A 20,725-nucleotide genomic window follows, 5' to 3' on the forward strand; every position below is an offset into this window, starting at 1 on the left:
GGATGATATATTGGGATGTGCACCTGAGGAACAAATGTTAGAAGCATGTCTACAAAAGACCATAGAAACACTAAGGAATTACAAATTATACATAGTGCCAGAAAATTTTCAAAGACATGCTCCTTTTCAATATTTACGATATGAAGTACACCCTAAGGTGCTTACAGTACAAAAACTTTCCTTAAGAACAGAGAAGCTAAATACCTTAAATGACCTTCAGAAATTGATAGGACATATTCAGTGGATGTGTCCAGTGTTAGGCTTGACTACCTATCAATTGCAACCATTATATGACATTTTAAGGGGAGATACTGCTTTAAACTCACCATGCCAGCTTACAAAAGAAGCTCAAGAGGCTGTGAGAGAAGTTGAACTGGCTTTATCCAATGTGTTTGAAAGAGTCACTCAAAAACCCTTGGAAATATCAGTTTTTGCTATACAAGAGGCATCCACAGTAGTCCTTCATCAAGGAGACAGTATGATAGAGTGGGTGACCTTCCTGGCATAACCAGAACAAAACCTTACTCCTTATCCAGTGCTTGTGGCTAGAATTTTATTAAAGGCCATTAAGCGAGCAGTACAATTATCTGGGATAAGACCTGACAAGATATATACCTTTTATACTAATATACAAATTAATGTGTACTGTGAAACCATCCAAGAGTGGCAAATTTTATTAGCCATGGCTCCAAATTTTACACATGGGTCTCCATTAAAGATAACCACACTATTACATAATTGGCAATGGATTCTTGAAGAAAAGGTTTCTAAAGTTCCTCTTAAAAGACCAACTATCTTTACAGATGCATCCAAACATAATATTTGCTCTGTATTCTCTCATGACTTAACCAAAAAGAGAGTAGTCAAAACTCCTTTTCAGTCCACTCAGCAGAATGAATTGTATGTGATCATTCTAGCTTTTTCTTATTATCCAGGAGATATAAATATAATATCTGATTTGGCCTATTCAGTAGGTGTGGTACAAAGAATTGCTACATCCCAAATAAAATTTATAGCCTCTAATATAGATCAGCTCTTTAAGGAACTTCAGGAGCAAGTGAGAAAGCATCCAGGTAAGATTTATATCTTTCATGTCCACTCTCATAGTGGACTGCCAGGTCCTATCTTTGATGTAATTCAAAGGCAGATAGCCTTCTAACTATGTTTATCAATACTCTTTTATTTCAAGAAGCCCAGGAATCTCATTCTAAATATCATTAGGCTGCTTGAGCTTTATGTTTACAATTTGGAATAGTGAGAGGAAGCTAGGAGCATAGTAAAAGCCTGTACAGCTTGCCTACCTTTCCATGGTCCTACACTGCCTCCAGGGAAGAACCTTTGTGGTTTGAGACCCAGTGAAATTTGGCAAATGAATGTGACCCATTATAAATCTTTTGGTCACCTGTCTTTTATCCATGTTGTGGTAGACACCTTTTCAGGATTCACTTTTGCAATACCAGCAGCAAAAAAGACAGCCTGAGTGATCACTGAATTCCTTATCCAAGCATTTGCAATTATGGGTGTGCCACATGCAATGTAAACAGATAATGGACCTGCATATACTTCTAAACATTTTGCACACTTTTGTGCACAATATAAGATTTTATACACCACTGGCATACCCTTTAATTCTCAAGGACAGGCAACAGTAGAGAGGAGAGACATTAAGACACTCCTCCAAAAGCAAAAGAAAGAGGGAGCCACAGGCAACCCTAGAGAACTTCCAAATCTAGCTCTTTATACTATTAACTTCTTGATTTTTGACCAAGATGCACTGGCTCCAGCAGACAGGTTTTATAACCCACTGGAATGGCAGTGTTCAGTGTGAGCAGCTGCTCTATCTTTACATAATTACCAGGTGATGTGGAGAGAACCAGAAACTGGTGAATGGAGGGGACCAGATAGGTTAACTTCTTGGGGGAGAGGGTTTGCTTGTATCTCTACAGGTGGAGAAGGAATCAGATGGGTGCCAACAAGCCATATTCACCTTGTCCATTGGAGAGAGATGGAGCAGACCCTTGAAATGAAGGAGAAGACCCAAGAAACATTGGGTGGTTCCATTTCTGACTGTCCCCTCACTGAAAGAGCATGGCAGTTTTGGTGTTTGAATCATGGACTTCAAAAATTGTTGGACTTCAAAACCCTCAGGAGTCATTGGATTCTCTGAGACAAGATAAGATTGTTATAAGACTTGAAAGCCCTCAGGGAATCATTGGCTTCTCTGATACATAAGACTGTTGTAGGACTTGAAAATCCTCAGAAGTCATTGGATTCTCTGAGACATGATAAGACTGTTGTAGGACTTCAAAATCTGCTGGAATCATTAGAGTCCCTAACACATAAAAAATACTGTTGCAGGACTTCAAAAACTTCCAGCGATCTTTGCATTCCCTGGCACATGAAGCAATGGACAATAGATTGGTTTTGGACTATCTCTTGACTGCTGAAGAAGGCGCATATGTGACTGTAGTTTACATATCCTCCTTCTAGGACTTCTGAAAATCTTTTACAACACCATGTTGATTCACATTGTTTGTTATATCACTGCTTGCATGTACAATTCATGTTTCTTATACCACATCAAGCCTGAACTGACTGTGGGGAGAGTTATCATTAATAGCCTATGCGTTATTGCTATGTGCTTGTGTAATATCTCCCATGCTGATGGGTTTGTGAATACTGGTTTCTTATAAGATCCTTCAGCCCAGAAACCCACTAGCAATCCTCACTTCCTTTTGGTGCTTTTCATCTCCCTTCCTGAGATGTCAGGGAGGGCGTGAGAATCTCCTTTTTAGTGCTTTCACCTTCCTTCCTGAGAAGTCAGGGGGAGCATGATCACCTCCTTTTCGTTGTTTTCATCTCTTTTTCTGAGAAGTCAGGGAGGGTGTGATCACCTCCCTTTGGGGGCTCTTACTTCTCTGAGAAGTCAGGGATGGCATGACTACCTGTGTTCTAAAAGAAAAGAAAATGGGAGATGTAAAGGGCTGAAACTCTTGAGTTTATGCACTGAGCTTCAGACTAGCAAGCACTTAAGGGTAATTACCAATTAGAGAATAATCCATTAGCATTTGCTTGGAAAATGGCCTGCCCTACCATTCTGTGCAGGCTCGATCTGTTGGTGTATAGAGAGATGAGGAGGAGGAAGAAAAGAGTGGAATAAAAAAGATAGAGTGACTCCTGGCTGTATTCGTGTTGTCATTCCTCTCATGTCCACAAACAATAAAGAAGAAGGACTTTTACTCATCCTGACTCCGGCTGATTCTAAAGTGTCCAGGGTACTAACGCTGTCATCATAGTACTATAGTGGGAGAAGAGGATAGGAGAGGTATAATGGAACAAACTAGATCACACAAAGAGGCCCAAAAGACTATTACAATAGAGAAAAAGAAGACAGGGGAATGAGCATTGTCTAAAGCTTGATCTCATCAGTTTTAGTTCACAGGGAGAATGATTAATCCTTAAGTTCCATATAGACATTTATTTAATTCTTTAAAAAAGGAGGAGGAGAAAAAGGAAAGAAAAGTGAGGGGCTGAATAGAAGGGGGGCATAAACATTAGGGAAAATAGGTAATAGGAGGGGCAGGGGTGATAGAAGATAAGATATTAGATGGGGTGGTTTAAAAAGCAAAAGGATACAAAGAAGGGACAGAATGGAAAGAGAGAACAAGGTACATATGTGGGAGAAAGTAGGATGGAGGAAAATGTAAATAGGATGAACTATCCCATAAAACAGAAGTGAATAGCTGAGTGGATTAAAAAACCAGAGTCCTAAAATATGCTATTTATGATAAATATTTTTAACATAGAGGGATACATACAGAGTAAATGTAAAAAGCTGGAGCAGAATTTACTATACTTCAACTGAAGAAAAAGAAGCATATTTAGGAATTTTTTATCTCAGATACAGCAAAAGTAAAAATAGATCTAATTAAAAGAGATAAGGAAGGAAATCACATCCTGTTAAAGGGTAAAATAAACATTAAAGTAGTGATGATATTAAATGTATATGGTCCAAGTAGCAGAGCATACAAATTCCTAGAGAGCATATTAAGCCAGTTACAAGAAAAAATAAATACCAAAATTTTACTAGTGGGGGACCTCAAACTTCCCCTCTCAGAATCAGACAAATCTAATCACAAAAGAAACAAAAAAGAAACTAGGTTAATTAACAGAATTCTAGAAAATCTAGATATGATAGATCTCTGAAGAAAATTAAATAGGGACAGAAAGGAACATACATTTTTCTCAGTAGTACATGGTACTACCGCAAAAATTCACCATGTATTAGGACATAAAAACCTCACAATAAAATGCAAAAAGGCAGAAATAGTAAATGCTTTCTTTTCAGACCATAGCGCAATAAAAAATATATTCAGTAAAGGGCTACAAAAAGATAGTCTAAAATTTTTTGGAAATTAAATAATCTAATTCTAAAGATGAGTGAATCAAACAACAAATCACAGAAAGAATTCATAATTTCATCCAAGAAAATGACAATGATATAGATACCCTATTTACCTTTCTATGCTTCTTTTGATTCCTATATTTGAAGATTAAATATTGTTTGGTTCTTGTTTTTTTTTCCCAATAGAATTGATCAAAAATATCTTATTTCATTAAAGATCCATCACCTCCCCTGAAAGATAATGCTCAGTTTTACTGTATAGTTAATTCTTGATTGTAACTCCAGATCTTTTGCCTTCTGGAGTATATCTCAGGCCCCCTGATCCTTTATTGTAGAAGCTGCTAGATCTTGAATAATCTTTTTTTTTTTTTTTATTAAAGCTTTTATTTTATTTTCAAAACATATGGATGGATAATTTTTCAACACTGACCCTTGCATAACCTTGTTTTCCAAATTTTCCCCTCTTCCCTCCCACCTTCTCCCCTAGATGGCAAGCAATCCAATATATGTTATACATATTAAAATTTATGTTAAATCCAATATATGCAAACATTCATATAATTATTTTTCTGCATAAGAAAAATCTGATCAAAAATGGAAGAAAATGAATAAGAAAACAAAATTCAAGTGAGCAACAACAATAACAACAACAAAAAAACTGAGAATTTTAAGTTGTGAGATCCTGGGTAATCTTGATTGTTGTTCCTTGATACTTGAATTGCTTTTGTCTAATATCTTGCAGTATTTTTTCTTGGAGACTGTAGTTCTGAGTTTTATAATAATGTTCCTTGAGCTTTTCCTTGTGGAATTTCTTTCTGAAGGAGATCAATGAATTCTTTAAATGACTATTTCTCCCTCTGTTTCTAGATTATCAGTACAGTTTTTCTTGATGATCTTTTGAAGAATACTATCCAAGCTCCTTCTTTTGGTCATGGCCTTCATGTAGACTAATGATTTTTATATTGTCTCATCTGCATTTATTTTCTAGATCGGCAGTTTACCCAATGAGGTTTTTTCTATTTTCTTCCATTTTTCATTCATTTAGTTAAACTATTCTTTATGTATCATTGAATCATTACTGTCCATTTGCCCTGTTGTAATTTTTAGTGTATATTTTTCTTCAGTTAGGTTTTGTATCTGTTTTCCCATTTAGTTAATTCTACTTTTTGAAGGTGGTGTTTCTTTTCAGTGGATATTTTTTGCATTTGGCCAATTGTATTTTTTAAGGAATTGCCTTCCTTTTCCAAGCTGTGACTCTCTCTTGCATACATCTCATTTATTTTCTCATTTTTTCTTCCACCTCTTTCATTTGCCTTTTAAAGTCTTTCATGAGTACTTCTTAAAAGCCTCTTTGGGTTTGAGACCAATTCATATCACTGTTTGATATTTTTTCTGTGGACATTCTATAATCATCTGAGGTGCTGTTTTGGGCTTCCCTGTCACCATAGTAGCTTTCTATGTTCAAGATTTTTTTTTCTGCTTCCTGCTCATTTTCTTCCCTTTTCTATGATCATTTCCCCTTTTATTTGTTTTTATAGTGGTGCTCTGCTCCTGGGGTAAAGTGGGCATTGTCTCTTACTTTCTGTTCAGCTCTGAACCTTGTTTCTGTGCAGGGGGCTCTTGTTTTTTGCAAAGTGTAGATTTGTCTGCTCTTTTCAGGAAAAAGCTTGGTTTTCCAGTGTTTGCCTTCTGAGCTGAGACTGGAGGCTTTCCCACTTACCTGCTCCTCTACTGAGCCAGGACCATGGGTCTCAATTGCTAATTTTCTGATTAAGATCTTCTCAATGACTTTCCCAGGCTCTGAGCTAGGCTGAAATTTTCACTCCAGTGAGACTAAATTTTCTTGACATTTTCCCAATCTATCTTGAACTAGATTGTGATTTCATTCTATCAGACTCTGTTTAGAAACTAGAGTTCATGTGATTTTTGAGAAAAACTTGGAAAGCTTGGAGCAACTTCCTGGCTTCACTCTGCCATCTTGGCTCCACCCCAGAAGTAGAAATTATAATCTTTATCAAACCATATTGTTTCTATATAGCTTAAAACAATGATTGATTCTCCCTATTTTGTTCAAAGCTTAGATGATTCATGTTTTCTTTTTGCCTTATGAAAACTCATAGAATAAAGGCAAAATGAAAGTATATATGCAATATTAAGCATTAGAACAAAACATTCAATTTACTTTTTATTATACAAAATCGACCAAAATAGTCTAATTTGAACAAGAAGTGCAGATATTTTTATTACTTATAGATTGACCCTTCAGAGATCAGCTGAAGAGTGATTTGATAATGAGAAATAAATTCTGAGCCCTCTATTAATAGGCAGTCTGTTTAATAAATGAATTAATATATAATTAATACCATAATTTATTTTCCACAGCAACTATTGTGGAAGAAAATTTCTCTACTCCTGTGTTTTTACCTAAAGGAAAAAAAAAAAACACAACAAAACAAAAACACAAACAAAAAAGCAATTCATCATTTCCTACTTCAGCAAAAATCCTGATTTGGAGATGGTAAGACAAAATCATTTGGATGTTATAATTGGGGTATTTTTTACAAGAATTATAATAATGACCATTTATGGACACTCTTTTTCATGAAACATGTCTTTTGCCTAAATTTGTTCCCCAACACTTAGTACAGGGTCCTATATATAGCAGGTCCTTTAACAATATTTATTCATTGATGGAAAGTCTTTAAATTTACATGGTACTTTGTACATATCAAATTCTCATTGAAGCCTCACATCAACCTAGTAATATTATGACAAGTTTTTCATACCCACTTTACATTATGAAAATTGTAGAGGTTTAGATTTTAAGTGACTAACATAAGTTCATTTTTCTAGTAAATGTCCATACTCTTTTGACTCAGAAAAACATCAGTGACAAACTTATGAAAAAGAATACTCATAGAAGTGTGTGTGTGTGTGTGTGTGTGTGTGTGTGTGTGTATTTTTTTAATTGGCTGCAAAGAAGTAAAAACAAAGAAGATTGCTAAGTGGCTAGAGAACCTGAAATGCACTGTTGTAATTGTTTATTATTATTTTTTTTTTTCATGAGAGCTGATATGAAGACAACAGAGAAGTATAGGAAGATGTAGTTGTATACGAACTGGTATAAAGTGAAATATAATAGAACAATGATAATTTACATGAGTATTTCAATGTCAATGGAAATAGCAATAACAATTTAATTGAAATGGAATATTATAATAACCAAGTAGGGATGCAAAGATAAATAATAAAGAAGGTATTCTTCCCTACTTCTTTGCAGAGATGGAGACTAACAGGTATGGAACATGGGTATCTACTATTATATTTTTTCAACATATAGGAGAACTTTCTCTTATTGTTTTGTTTTGTTTTTCTTTTGTTAAAAGACATGGTTATGTATTGGAAATAAAGAAAAAACACAGGAAATTGTAGGCAAAATACAAGCAAAACATAAAAATTTAAAAAAAAAACTAATATTTTTAAAAAGTAATGGCTTGCCTGTAGTCACATTGCTAGTAAACTTCAGTGCTGTAAATCAGAGTTGGTTTGTCTGGCTCAAAATGCAGTGCTACTTCTACTGTACTATAATAAATACTATTGAGTCCATTTGTTATATTGATTAGATTATAGTCTGTTAATTAATTTTGAATTCATCAACATTCAGAACCTAAACATAGCAATGCAAATTTAAATTCTTAAATATCATCTTACTATCATTTCTCTTCAATTGATTCCAAAGTCTATTTCTCTAGATCTTGACCTTTCACCTTGAACATGTTCCATACCTATTATATGTTAACATCTTTACTAGATATAAAAATTTAAAAAAAACTGAACAATATCTAAAAGAGTTTATAATCGAAGCAGATAAATTTTCTCTCATTTGATGTAAAGAAGGTGTTATATTGAATTATATCATTCCTATGGGAGAATAGAAAGCATATAATTATCTAAATCTGTAGAAGTAAACTTTGTTGATTTGGAATTCAATGAGCAACTTATTTTCTGAATTCTCTTAGAAAAATTCTAACATAAAATACAAATTCATCAAGTATGATTTAGTAGAAAACACAGAGGTATTCAAAAGGATATTTCTTATATTAATGCATTCTGAAATTTTAGAGAATAACATTAAACTAACTCAAAAAAAGCATTTCTTTTGAGGGCTCAGTTAATGTGGACTAGGCATGCTACATTCCAATGACTTCATTTAATATAGTTTTTTCCTCCAAAATATCATTGGTTTTATGTAAGAATTTGATGAATGTGAAGTTGTGGTCTGTTCATACTCTATACTGTGAAGAGAAGTTTGTATAACAATATTATTTGTTCCTAGTTAAAGAAGAGTTTATATGCTTAAGATATCAGAGGTGTGGGAGGCAGTCTTTAATCTATTGTAAAAAATTATGAAGCTGAGATTGTTTGTCTTTATATTGCATGGTGTTTTTTATTTTTTACCTAGTTCTTCAGGGAAATAAGCTTAAGAAATGTCAGTCAATAATGCAAATATTGCCATTATTTTAAAGATAATTTTGAATCAGGTTTGAGCAATTCAATTCATGAAGACCCCAAAGTTCTATAATTCATCATGAGAAAGGACATAGTTACAGTCTCTAGGAAAAGGTTAAATATTATTAATAGCTTACTTAGGAGGACAGAAAAGCCCCACCTTCTTGTCCTGTAAAATATCTGATTTTATTATTAAATCTTTATGTATCTATCATAGGATATTAGCTGCAAAATGTATATACTAGAAGGAAATATATTGATCCATTGTAAATGAGTATTTTAGAATTATCCACATAAATATAGGAGAATATCTGCCAAACAAAACATTTTTCATTTTAGAATAACTCATAAGTGGCTCTTTCTGACTATATTTCGCCCATGGTTTCACCTCATTAAAACAGTTGCTGCCAAGACAGTGGAGTCATCAGCAAAGAGAAAGATATATTCTTCATATGTACTATAGGTGAATGGCATTAATTTATCTATTACATGTGTCAAGTTTTAAAAACTAAATTGAAAATAACAAGATGAGATAGTATACTCTCTAACTTTTCAAGTTAGGAATGGAATTTCAATTGTAATAAAATCATCCCTATCTTTTTATTGTTAGAAATCATACGCTTTAGACTAATAACTTGGGATCTGTACCAATTGATTATATGATTTGATCCACAGGAATTTGTTTTTCATGGAATCAAAAAATGCTGAGAGATTGACATGTTCTACAAAAATTCTTACATCTCCTTGAGATAGAACAGAGCATAACAGAGAATTGTTGTGGAATCAATGTGCCTAAAATTTTGCTTCTCATGCAAGATATTAAATGGAAGCAAATGGAGTTTTAGTTTCAAAAGATAGCTCATAAAAGTTTGGAACTGTTTGGTCTTAAGTTTATCATTAGGAAGATAGAGAAAGATAAAAGATTTATTTTTTAAAATTTTGGGATAGACCACATCCTGTGATCTTCCCAAAGGAACAAAAACTCAAAGAGTTCACTGGTTTAAGGGATTTATTTTTTTAATGTGCTCTCCTGATTGGATTAAATGCAAATATTATAACAGAAAAAAAAAAAGTTTTCCTTTCCCCCCTTTCAGGTTTAGGCAAATATTCAAATGTTTTAAAGTAAATGAAACAGCTAAGTTCCTAACAAAAGATAATTCTGGAATTTACAAAATATGGGATAATACCTGCAGGATTCTGTTTGAGGAAACATTTTTTCATCATCAATGGAGTCTAGCAATCTCTGATTTTTCAGTAAAAAATACATAATCATTAATATCTCAAGATCTACATTTAGTAATATCCCAGATCAGTGAGATCCACTATTTTCATTACCATCTAAAGCACTGTAATTGGGAATGATTACGTATATGAAGTCATAACTTACTTGAGAGTTAGTATGTCATAAAGAATTATTATTCATAAGGTATTACAAAATATATCAAATTATTATCAAATATTATTACCAAAGCCAGGAAAATCTGGGTATTGGTCTTGCCTCTGATATATTGTTCACCCCTATGGATTACTCTAACCTGGTAGCTCCTCTTTGAGCTACTCTTAATACCCGTTTGTCAATGGCACGGCTAGGCCACACTTACCTGTCTTCAGGCACCAACCTAGATCCCACAGAGACAGACTACCAGTAGGTAGGGGTGAAGCGAAAGAGAACTTTATTCTTAGATAGCACATATTTATACCCCACTGAGGCTCTGGGGGAAGGGGAGGTCCTCTTGAAACCTGGCATAATGGGATTGGCCCAAGAAGAAGGCGGGAGGTGTGCTAGGCTTTGAGAGCACTAAGGAGGAAGAAGTGGCACCTGGAGTCAGACACCGCCTCCTGAGGCTATGCCCCACCTCCATGTAAGACTCACCTGCTCCTTGCAACCTCTCATCTCTCAGGTCCTCCCACATGCCTTGAACTGCATTCCTTGCTTCTAGAGGCTTTTTAACCCTTACATATATGACCAAGAAATTTTCTAATCAAGATAATAGCAATACTAATCATAGGTTTGCATCCTCCCAGCCTCCTACTCTAAACTTTGACAAATTAGATTTTCCAAATTAGGCCTTATGGTGTGTTAAATTATTCCCCAAATTTTCTTCTTTCAAATTCTAAAATGGAATAGGTTCCTTTCTAGATTCCATTTTAAAAAATTCTATAAGCAAGGTTTTCATTGTTAGTGGGAATGAAATCTAAAATAGAATTTCCCTTGTTTATTCTTCCATCTTTTGAAATATGTTATCATTCAAAAATCAAGTAATTATGAGTTGTTTTACATTTGGAAGAAACAGAACTCTAGCAGATATATGGATTACTGAAGTTCCCCATCACAACTAGATCATGACAACAGGAAAACTCTTGCAATATTTTCCTTCCTTTCATTTCCTACACTAACCAGAGGTCCAGAATGCTCAGAATGTTCTGTCCCTAAATATTTGCCTGTACAATTCATTATCTATACCTAGAATGTCTTCCATCTACTCTCCCTCTCTCTAATAATAATCCTACCTGGATGAATCCTACCCATTGTCCAAGTCCCTAAAAGTTGTCACATTTTTCAAGCAACTTTTTTCTAATCTCTCATCCAGATATAATTTTTCACAATTTTTGTAGTATTGTATTCACATCTCATCATAAATTCTGGTATTTTATAAGTAATTACAAATACACATACATTCATATATATATATATATATATATATATATATATATATATATATATTTATTTTTTTATATTTTTTTATTTTTTTTTTTTTTTTTTTTTTTTGCTAAGACAATTGGGGTTTAGTGACTTGCCTAAAGTCATATAGCTAGGAATTGTTAAGTGTCCGAGACTAGATTTGAACTCAGGTCCTCCTGACTTCAGGGCTGCTGCTTTATCCACTGCACCACCTAGCTGGCCCACAAATATGATTTTAAAAATCTATACCCTTTTAGTCTAGCAAGCCAACAGGATTGCTAACCAATTATCAAATTATTTGTATTACAAATATTTATATTGATATTTTATCCCCTTTACACAACTGTAAGCTTGCCAAGGATAGGGCCCACATTATATTCATTTTTTTTAAAAAATCTCCCATTTCCTAGAACAGACTTTTGACTTCCAGTCTAGTGCTCTTTTCATTATCTCCCTATAGATCAAATGCACCTGCTTTAGATATATTGTCACTTTACAACTATAAGCAATAATAATCCTTTTCTATAACAGACTCAATGCCATCATTCCAATTCTTCTATTCCCCTGTCTATGAACCACTATTGAACTTTCTTCTTTTTCCCCCCACTGGGAAAACTTGATTGTTTTGGCTGGAAAATAGTAGGCACAGATGGAATCACCAGCTGCAAGTTGTTTAGTTTCTCTTGGCTAGATAACAGCTCTTGTTTTTTTTTTTTTTTTTTTTTTTTTCATCTCATTTTATAGTGAGGGAAGAAGAAGAAGAGAATGAATTTAAAAGGAAAGCTTGAAATATAAATTTCTCTTCTCTAAGTATGTGTGGGGTAATGCTTTTAGTATTAACTAAATTCTGAATAGTATTTAGAGAGATCATAAGAGGGATTCTTCCTGAAGGAAAATCCTCTGTACTACCTCTAATGAGGATCTACCAAAAATTGAAAAATTTTGTTTTCCTTAAATGCAAACAAATAAAGTTATGAATCCTTGATTCTTCATATACAGAAGGAAGCACAAAATGAAAGCATATAAAAATTACATGTGATATTCTCTGGTTAGATTTAAAGCCCTTCATAACCTGATTCCTTCCTACATTTCCATTCTTAACTTTTACTCCTCTCCATGTCCTTTAGTCTATTACATTGATCTTCTTGCTGCTTATTCCTCCCATAAAGCATTTCCACCTGTAGACCTTTTCATTGGCTGTTCCTTTTTCCTGGAATGCTGTCTTTCTTTTCTGTACCTTCTGTTTCTGTCTTATGTGGCTTTCTTTATCACTCAATTCAAATATTGCCTTCTATTAAGAGGTTTTCCCTGGCCCCCTTAATATTAATGTCTTCCATTTGCCCTATATATATTGCAGATGTACATAATTGTTTGCAAGTTCTTTACCTCATTCTCAGATGAGTTCCTCTGAAAAAGGCCACTCTTGCCTTTCTTTTTGTCCATAGTATTAATCATGCTGTCAAGTTTATAGTAAGTACTTAAATATTTTTGACTTCACCTAATTTTGCAGATAACCACAAACCATTGTTCTAAGTTCAAAAGTCATAATCTAATTCATCTTTATCAGTAACATTAATTTTTTATCTTGATGTTTTCTAATTCTGTTGATCTTGAGAATCATCTACTTACAAACCAACGTACACCTGCCTGAACTTCAGAAACTGTATATTTTGCCTACTGATTAAATCTTTCAGGGTCTATTTTGTTTCATATTGTCAACAATCTTGTTCTTGCTCCACTGTCATCTTAAGTCTGAAGTATATTCTACTCCTCGCCTATTTAATGAGACTTCTGATCCTGACCTTTCTTTGTGATTTTACCATTTACCAACTTACCCAAAACATGTTATGTTAGTTAGTCTAATTGACAAATCTCAATAACATCCAAAGGGGTCAATTTTATCTGTGTAGGGACTAATAGAATGTATCAGAAATAATAGGCATTTAACAAATACTTGTGGGGCAAAGAACAGATTTGATATAAGGATAAAGGAACTTAAATTTTAAAGATAAAGATTTCTAGTTCAAAAGGAGATGATAAAAAGTGAAGATGATTTTTGGTTGCGATCAAAAGTATAAGAAGGATTTATTTTGGTAAGGAAAGGAAGAGAAATAAAAAATCATTTAGAAAATTTAAATTGGGGATTTAGTAAGTGAGATCTCAAAATTAGTTATTTTCGATCACAAAATATTAGCATAAAGTTTACACTTAAAACAAGAAAGTGTATGAGTTCTCTGACGAAAAGTTTAGAAAAAAAGATTAAAACAAACACTAATAAAAACAAGCCAGATTGTTAGGAATTTTAGAAAAGAGAAAGAATAGGTCTCCAAAGAAGAAAAAAGGGGAGATAGGAGAAGAAAGAGAAGCAGGAAAACATGCAATAATATTCTGAAAGCCAAGGGAGAAAAAAATCGAATGAGTAAGTAAGCAACAATTGTAAGTGATCCAGAAATGTCACAGAGGTTTCATATTTAGGAAGAGCCATGTTGTATAGCAAAATTGTCCATTTGGTCTTTTTCAAGAATGTATTTCTTAGCTGGCTGGCAGACATTTTTCAGCTAAAAGGGATTTAAAGGAATATGTCATAAACATTTTTTTTTGGAAGGAGAAGGGAAGAAAAACATTTTGAACTTGTAATTTTTATCTGTGAAAGGATTTCTCTTCATTGCTGTAAGTCAATCTTGTTTGAAACAGTAAGAAAATTGGTGATGTGCTCATAATTACTCACCTGTCAGGTGGCAGAGTATGACTTTAAATCCATGTCATTCTGATTGAAAAGCCAGAATTCTGTATCCTATGCCAAATTCAGTATTTTTTAAAATAAAAGTCAGGAGCAGAGCCAAGATGGCAGGGAGTAGACATGTCTTTATCTGAGCACCTACACACAACATCACATCACATCAACAACAATTTTACAATTGAGGGAAAGAAGGGAGGGTATGAGCATTGTGTGAATCTTACTCTCATCAGATTTGGTTCAAAGGGAGAATATCCACATTTAACTTCACAGAGAAGTTTATCTCACTCTATAGGAAAGTCAGAGGGGAAAGGGGAAATAAAAGGGAGAAGCTACTAGAAGGGAGAACTTTAATAGAAAATGGAAGGTATAAGAAAGGGGGAGAGGCTGTAAAAGGAGGGCTATCTGAGAAAGGGGATAGTCAGAAACAAAATACTGGGGAGTAAGGAAAGAAGGAAAGAAAAGGAGAAAGTGTAACTGAGGAGAAACAAGATAGGAAAATATAGAATTAGGAATTTTAACTGTTAATGTGAATGGGATGTACTCTTCCATAAAGCAAAACTGAATAGCAGACTGGATTAAAAGTCAGAATTCTACAATTTGTTGTTTACAAGACACACCTTTACAGCAGAGTGATACATACAGAGTAAAGGTAAAAGGCTGGAGCAGAATCTATTATGCTTCAGCTGAATTTAAAAAAAAAATAGGGATAGAAATCTTGATCTCAGACCAAACAAAAGCATAAGTAGATCAAATTAAAAGAGATAAGGAACAAATCTACATTCTATTAAAAGGGACCATAAATAATGAAGTATAATGTTCACGGTAGCTTTCTGGAGGTCCTTCCACAGGGCCTTGGTCTCAGCAAGATAGACACCATGAGAATGGTCAGGCATAGAGTCTAGAGTCTTTATTCTGCTCCAGTCTTGACCTTAGTGGAAGAATGCAGGAAGCAGGAGAGCCACCAGGAAGATGATCAAAAATAGAATGTCTCATTTCCATTCCTTTTCAGCCCTTAAATACCCTATTACAATTACATTAAAGCATACTGATTACATGTAAACTAGAGAACCATTACACCACCATGCTAAGTACTAAGTATATATATATATATATATATATATATATATATATATATATATATATATACTAGAGAACCATCATCTCATCAATTTCACTAAGTTAGCACCTTGTTGTAAGTATCCTTGTTTCAAGTATATTTCTCCAAAATTCTGGCCCTCCACATCTGCTTTCTTTTGTTTTAGAATAGAGGTGGTCATCCTGACATCTCAGGAAGGGAGATGAAAACACCAAAAGAAAAGGTGATCAGGCCCTATGTGACTTCTCAGGATGGTGAGAATACCAAACCAGATATTATTAGTAGGTTTCCTCTGGACTGAACGGTTTTACTTGAAACAGATATACACATAAATCCATCCGCATGGGAAGTATTATGCAAGCACATAGTAATATAACACAGGCTAGTAGTGATGTAACAAACAACATGAATCAATATGAGGAATTATGCATGTCCATAAGTCCTAGAAGGAGAGTGTATAACAATCACACATATACCTCCTTCAGCAGCCAAGAGAAAGTCCAAAACCAATCTATTGCCCATTACTTCATGTGTCAAGGAATGCAATGATTCCAGCAGATTTCGAAATCCTGCATCAGTTTCATCAACAATTTTTCATGTTTATTGTCATGGTTTTTCAGTGGCACGTGTTGTCAGAGATGGAACCACCAGATATTTCTTGGGTCTTCTTCATTTTGAGGATTTTCTCTGTTTCTCTCTGATGGACAAGGCGATTATGGCTTGTTGACACCCATCTGATTTCTTCTCCATTTGTAAAGATACAAGCGAACCCTCTCCCCAAGCAGTTAACCTATCTGGTCCCTTCTGGGGACCACATTCTGGATCTCTCACATCACCTGGTAAATATCTAAAGACTGTGAAGTTGCTTTCACTAGACACTGCCCTACTGGTGGATCATAAAACCTGTCTGCCGGAGCCAATGCATCTTTATCAAAAATAAAAAAAATAATAGCATAAAGAGCTAAATTTAAAAGTTCTTTAGGGTTACCTATGGCTCCCCCTTTCTTTTGTTTTTGAAGGAGTGTCTTGATGTCTCTGTTTCTCCTCTCTACTCTTGCTTGTCCTTGAGGATTAAAAGGTATGCCAATGGTGTGTAAAATCTGATATTGTGCACCAAAGTGTGAAAAAGGTTTAGAAGTATATACAGGTCCATTATCTCTTTTTATTGCTTGTGACACATCCATAACTGCAAAAGCTTGTATAAAGAATTCAGTGACCAATCAGGCTGTCTCTTTTGCTACTGGTATAGCAAAAAAAATTCCTGTAAAGGTATCTATTACAACATGGATAAAAGATGGACAACCAAAATATTTATAATGGGTCACATACATTTGTTAATTTTCATTGGGTCTCAAACCACAAGGGTCCTTCCCTGGAGGGAGCATAGGATCACGGAAAGGAAGGCAAGTTTTACAGGTTTTAACTATGCTCCCAGCTTCCTCTTTTGTTGTCCCAAATTGAAAACATAAAGCTCAAGTAGCCTGATAATATTTAGAATGAGATTCTTGGGCTGCCTGAAATAAAAGTGTATTGGCTAATATGGTTAGAAGGCAATCTGCCTTTAAATTTCCATAAAAAAATATGATCTGCAAGTCCATAATGAAAGTGGACATGCAAGATATAAATCTTTTCTGGATGCTTTTCCACTTGCTTTTGAAGTTCTTTAAAGAGTTGATATATATTGGAAGCTACAAATTTTATTTGATCTGTGGCAAATTTTTGAACCATGCCTACTGAATAGGGCAAATCAGATACTATATTCACATCTCCTGGATAATCTCCTGGGTTATCTCCCAGAGTTCTCTCTAAAGGTGTGAACACAAGCATTGTTCAATCAGTTCCACCTAATACCTTGTTTCAAGTTCTGGCCCAAAATCAGATCAAATCAACTCCAATGTCTTCACACTTTGTAAAAGATTCCAACATCTCCCCTTTTCTTTTGATTTAGAACATAGGTGGTCATAACCTTCTTGACTTCTTAAGGAGGTGAGAACTCCAAAAAGGTGATCATGCCTTCCCTGACATCTCAGGAAGGGAGATGAAAATACCAATAGAAAATCAAATCAGATTAGCGGGTTTCTCGAGGGGCTCACTTGAAACAAGGTGTACATACAAGATGTACATAAATCCATCAATATGGTAGGCATTACACATAGTTACATAAGTACATAGCAATATAACACAGGCAAGTAGTAGTGTAACAAACAACATGAATTAACATGAGAATTTACACATTTAAACATTGTCCATTAGTTCATGTGCCAGGAATCCAATGATTCCTGTAAGCTTTGAAATAAACAATTTTTCATAACATGAATCAACACACAGAATTATACATCTCCATAAATCCTAAAAATAGTCCCAAAGAAATCCATTGTCCATTAATGTGTCAAGAATCCAATAATAGATTTTAAAGTTATTTTAACAGTCTCATTATCAGCCATGCTCTTTCAGTATCAAATGTTTTCTTGAACCTTCTCCTTGTATAAAATTGTATAAATTGATTGTATAAAATTCATTCTGCTGAGTGGATTGAAAAGTGAGTTCTGCCTACTCTATAGTTAAGTCATGAGAGTATACAGTACAAATGTTATGTTTGCATGCATCTATAAAGATAGTTGATCCTTTAAGAGGAACATTAGAAACCTTTTCTTCAAACATCCAATTATGTAATAGCCAGGTTATGTTTAATGCTTTATGTTTTATATGTTTTTTGTTTGTTTTTTATATGTTTTATGTTAAATAAAATTTGGAGCTGTGGCCAAAAAAATTTGCCACTCTGGGATGATTTGACAGTATACATTAATTTGTGCATTAGTATAAAAGGTATATATCTTATTAGGTCTTATTCCAGATAATTGTACTACTAGCTTAATGATCTTTAATAAAATTCTACAAATACTATGTAAGGAGTAAGGCTTTATATTGGTTGTTCTGGGAGCTTCACCTACCCTAACACACTATGTCCTTGATGAAGGAGTGCTGTGAGTGCCTCTTTTATAGCAAAAACTTTTATTTCCAAGGGTTTTTGAGTAACTTTTTCAACCACACTGGGTAAAGTCAGTTCAATCTCTTTCAAAGCCTCTTGATCTTTTTTGTAAGCTGGTATGATAAGTTTAAAGCAGTATCTCCCCTTAAAATGTCTTATAATGGTTGTAATTGATAAGTAGTCAAGCCTAAGACTGGACACATCCATTGCATATCTCCTATCACTTTTTGAAAGTCATTTAATGTGTTCAATGTTTCTGTTCTTAAAGAAAGCTTTTGTATTGTAAGCATCTTAGGATATATTTTATATCCTAAATATTGAAAAGTAACATGTCTTTGAATCTTTTTTTTTCTGGAGCTATCTGAAATTTATAGTTTTTTAGTGTTTCTGTGGTCTTTTGTAGACATCCTTCTAACATTTGCTCCTCAGGTGCACACCCCAAGATATCATCCATGTAATGTAACAACATAACTTTTGGAAATGCTTTTCTTACTGAAGTAAGAGCAGTAGTCACATACATTTGGCACATAGTAGAGCTATTTTTCATTACCTGTGGCAAAACTGTCCATTCATATCTTGTATATGGCTAAATTAAATTAATTCTGGTTACTGAAAAGGCAAATCTTTTCCTATCATCCTTATCTAGAGGGATAAAATAGAAACAATCCTCAATATCTGTAACCCAAATCAGCCATTCTCTAGGCAATTGAGTAGCAGATGGAAGTCTAAGCTGAAGAGTTCCCATAGTTTCCATCTGTTAAATTATTTTTCTCAAATCAGTCAACATCCTCCATTTTCCAGATTTCTTTCTTACAAGAAATACTGGGGAATTCCAAGGACTTAGAGAAGGTTGTAAGTGTCCTTGGTCAAGTTGCTTCTGTACCATATCTAATAAGGCCTGGATTTTACCACTGCCTACAAGCTACTGTTCTATCCACACACAATCCAGTTTTCCATTGGATAGGAACAGGTGAAAGTGTTGGCAGTTCTTCAACAACAGCCCTACCTTAAAAATCGAAGTACTCATTTGTAATCATAATTGTTGTAAAATGTCCCTTCCCCACATATTGATGGGGACTTTTCTACTACAAAAGGAGTAAAAACTCACATTTCACCTTCAAATATGTATCTTAAAGGGGTAGCATTAACTTCAGCTGCTATTTATCCTTTTATGCCAGACATATAGGTGTCTACTTAATCTTTGGCCAGTGACTGGGCCAATTGTCACCTTTAATGACTGTACAATCTGCACCTGTGTCTGCCAAACCTTTCAATGATATGTCATTTGCATAGATAGTGAGCATAGGTTGGTCAGTTGTAACAGTTGCAGTCTAGAATATTCCTGGGTTCTGTTGCTAGGAGTCAAAATCTGGATAAATACCACCAAATTGCCTATTAAAGGTATGTATCAGTAAACCTGCTACTACAATTTCTCCTGGTTGATGAGTCACATATTGTCTACCTGTATTAGTGACTGGGATGTTATCTACACTTTCTCCAGTTTTCTAAACCAGTGCATGACTGAAAACTGTTTTGTAAGCACTCTCAGAAGGTGAAATGGTCAAGCCTAATGTGCCTTTAGGCCATAGCATGGACAGGGACAAATTTCACCAGCTGCATACTCTATTCTCCCCAATTGTAATCTCTTTCCCCCATCAGGTGCCTTCTCAGCTGATTGATCATGTTGGAGTACTGAACTTCTAAAAACTCTCTGTCTATAACAAAGGCTGCTATCATGCTCCAAGTGTTTTTTGCCTGGGGCTCTGAAGCCAGGCCCCGATTCCCATTTCCCTGAGTCAATTTACATTCTGATGCCCAATGGAATCCTCTGTTGCATTTTGGACATGGGATTTTGGGTCTTGTTCTCCCACTCTGTCTTCTATCTAACATTGAGCTTTCAGGTGCCCTACTTTACCCTACTGAAAGCATTGACAGGTCTCTCTGGAAGTCCCTTGGCAAAAGAAACTATAAAACATATCTTTATGGGAAGAACATGTCTTCCCATGTTCAGATCTTGAAAAGTCTGCACCATAGCCTGGGTATAAAAGGTATTTGTGCCCACTATGGCACAGGATTTTATGATCTCATCTAAAGGAGTATCCTTATGTAGTCCTAATATAATTCTCCTTCAAACCTCATTAGCATTTTCTTTAGTAAGTTGTCTTATCATAATTTATGTTGCTACATTTTCACCAGTACTTCGTATGACAGCTGTCTACAGACGTCCCACAAAATCAGCAAAGGATTCATTTGGACCTTGCACTATTTTCATGAAAGCTTCTATCTTATATTTCTGGGAGGGT

Source organism: Sarcophilus harrisii, chromosome 4, assembly GCF_902635505.1.
Source record: "Sarcophilus harrisii chromosome 4, mSarHar1.11, whole genome shotgun sequence".
Taxonomy (NCBI): Eukaryota; Metazoa; Chordata; class Mammalia; order Dasyuromorphia; family Dasyuridae; genus Sarcophilus; species Sarcophilus harrisii.